The sequence below is a fragment of the Triticum urartu genome, chromosome 6 (genome assembly GCF_003073215.2).
Source record: "Triticum urartu cultivar G1812 chromosome 6, Tu2.1, whole genome shotgun sequence".
Lineage (NCBI taxonomy): Eukaryota > Viridiplantae > Streptophyta > Magnoliopsida > Poales > Poaceae > Triticum > Triticum urartu.
Window position 1 is genome coordinate 78385327 of NC_053027.1, and position 3225 is coordinate 78388551.

At 44.0% G+C, this 3225-nt stretch overlaps 1 long non-coding RNA gene across 1 annotated transcript; it reads right to left on the reverse strand.

The window, feature by feature from the left end:
* Positions 1 to 290: 290 nt before the first annotated feature.
* LOC125514234 lies at positions 291 to 2583 on the reverse strand. Its single transcript, XR_007286308.1, has 2 exons — positions 870 to 2583; positions 291 to 791 (listed from the first exon to the last, which is right to left on the reverse strand). It is a non-coding gene; the product is annotated as an uncharacterized LOC125514234 (long non-coding RNA).
* Positions 2584 to 3225: the final 642 nt, after the last annotated feature.

Consider the following 3225-nt stretch of genomic DNA (forward strand, 5'->3'; position numbering starts at 1 on the left):
CCAACATGGATCTGACATGGCCGCCAACATGGATCTGACATGGCAGCCCATGTAGTAGTCAGCCTAGTTAGATTTTTGGCCCACTAAACTTCAACTCTATCCAAGACCATCGGACCATCATAAGAATTTTGGCCCATTAAATTTCCTATCCGTCCAAGACCCACTAATTTCAATTGAGACATTAGCCGATCCATTTGTTTTTCTTGGTCCATGGAAACTTTGAGTCAGTAAGTTTTGCTTTATTATATATGCTCATTGCCTTATAGATAAAAAGGAAAATTGCATAAACATACCAGATAACTAAATTTTATTTTTACCAAAAGGAAAAAATACACAACCAAAAACTTGGAATTAAAGATTTCCCCCCTAGATCTGGCCTACTATTTTGCCCGAAGATATTCTGCAGCCACCACATCAAGCGTCGCCCAGCCTTCGCGGGGCGTCAATCGGAGTTCAACGCCATTGTTTTTCAGGCATAGATCTGGAAAACTTCTTTAAAACAATTTAAAAAAACACCACCAGAGATGCCCTTAGCGAGGCGTTCGCTGCTGCTGCTCATGTGAGGAGGCGCCGATGTGGAGGCATCTCCTCCAGGAGGAAGTGGCCAGCCAACGGTGGCGCTGGATCCCACGAGCGGTATGACATCGTCGAGGTGGCCGACGACCCAAGCGAGGCGGGGAGGTAGGAACGGGGCGTTGGTGTCCGGCTCCAGCCATATCCCGATGATTTCGAAGGAGTATGACTGCTGGGAGGTGAGCTCGGACGATGCCATGGGCGTTCGGCCTCCATTGCTGCAAGGAGGAGAGAGATTAGAGAGGAGAACATAGGAGAGAGAGAGAAAGAGAGAGGCGGCGCAAGGCGCGGCTCACCGGCGTGCTGTGGTGGGAGGTTCGGGCGGCGGCCCTTCGCGCGGACGGCGGCGTCCGACGGCTGCGAGCTGTGGATTTCCTTGGGCGCGGCTGCTACTGTCATGGTGCTCTCGTTCGTGTGGCTGTGAGAGGATAAGAATCAGGGAAAGCACAGATAGAGAGTAGAAGGAGCGGGGACCGTTGGATCAGCTAAGGATGGACGGTGGAGAGGCGTGATCCGTGGGAGGTCTGGTTCAGCCAATCAGAAGGCAGCAGGCTAGAAAATATCTTCTACTACTATAAGAACATCCGGTGTGTGTTTAGATTAAAACAGTAGCTTAATATAGTTGTTTTGTGGCCTTAGAAATGCAAATGAGGTCTTGGGTTCAAAACCCACGTACGTACCGCTTTTTGTTGTTTTTTTCCCTTATTTTCTTAGTTTTATTTTACTAAACTTAATTTGTTCTTGGACATGGATAAATGATATGGAATCTATTTTTTGTACTTTATTTGGAGACAAACATCTGAACATATTTTCCAACTGAATTTTCATGCATTTCGGAGTTTGTTTGCATTTTGAAATTTAAAAACAGAAAACTCCATGTTCGAGACGTATTAGATTTGGCTCGCAAAGGAAATGGCCATGAACAGTGAGAAAATAATCCAATATGACAAGGTAATAATTATAACCGGAAAAGCTAACAACTGACAATGTCCATAAATCATAGTGGGCTAACTGAAAAGGCGCGGTGGTGAAGGATGTAAAGGTGGGGAAGGGGAGGCATGTATGTTTGCCGAGTTGGCATGCAGTGCAAATCATGGAGTCACAGACATCTCTGTTACATGAGTCTAAGAAATCAAGGGGGGAATGAGCTTAAGTAGATGAGCTGGGGTGGGCAAGTCTGCGATGCCACAAGTTGGATGACTGGACGGTGAGGACCATCGAGAGGAGCGCACCATGAATGCTTGAAAACGATAGAGATCACCTCCACTATTGCACCTCAAGAGAAGGGCCCTGCTGACCAGATCCGTCATGGTAAAACTAGCAGGGTCAAATTCCACAGAAACAAGGTTTTCACGAGTAAATTGTCAGATTGAAATAAGGTTCTTAACAATATTAGGAGAGAGAAGGATTTTGGAAAGATGAAACGGGCGAGGGGAAGGAGAGCGCTACCGATGCCAACAACAGGAAGGCATGCCCCATTACCGACTATTATGGAACGAGAATCAGACGCTCATGGAGAACGAGACAAGGTGAGGCTACCTGAGTCTGAGGTGACGTGAGATGCAGCTCATGTGTCAATTATCCACTCCGGCTCCAGGGGAACGCGGCGCCGTAGCTGGGCGCGGCGTGCCGCATGGCGTTAGCATCCCACGTGTACGAAGGGGCGGCGTATGGAGCAGGCGGCACGCTAGAGTAAATAACCAGGTACGCCTGCGTCTGCGCACCAAAACGGGGCCTGAGGATGCCTGCAGAGTTCAAGGGGCAACTAGGGCGCGCGAGGGGGTGGGAACGACGCACCCCAGGGGGTGAAGTACCCGAACCAAGGGTGGTGGCCACGACCGCCAGACGCCTCACCACACTCGCCATCGTTTCGGCCACGATCGCCGTGGACACGGCCGCGGTGCACATTGAGTTCGGGGTTGAGTCTTGCCATTCTCACACTCTTCTACTATGAATTTCTGGTGATTATTTCTAACATTTGCAGTTCAAAATCAAGTTGTATTCAGTAAACGCCTAGAAGTATAACAAATGAACCTTAAAAAATAACAAATGAAATCATTTATTAATATTTGGTATTAAATTAATTTCTAGCTATAAAAATTAAATTCCTAATATTACCGAATAAGTTTCATGGATGTCATTTGTATCTTTTTTATTTAAATTAATTTATGCACTTTATTTATTGTAAAAGATTTCCCATTCAATTAATTCCCAGGCCAAGCTCACAGTTATTGTTTTGCTACAAAAGAACTCACAATTTTCTTTGTGTTTCTATTATTGGTTTTATGTGTTTTACAATATTCATCATTATTTGGGTTTTTGATTTTATGCCCATTTTTTATTTTTTATTTTGAATTTCGTTTTTCTTTTTATTCAATTTTATTTTATTTTAGAAAAGTACATCTGAACTTTATCCAATAGTTGTTGTACATTTTTTCTATGCACACGTAACATTGTTTTATACACGTTGACCATTTTTTTAATACATGATGATTTTGTTTCAAAATACATGTTTGAATTTGTTTTTCGAAAAATGTTAACCATTTTTTTAAATACAAGTGGCCAAGTTTGAAGGTGCTAACCTCTTAAAATTCATGTCTCGGGTTTGAGTTCCATTCATGTTTTGTTCTTTTTTTAATTAAAATATGCGAC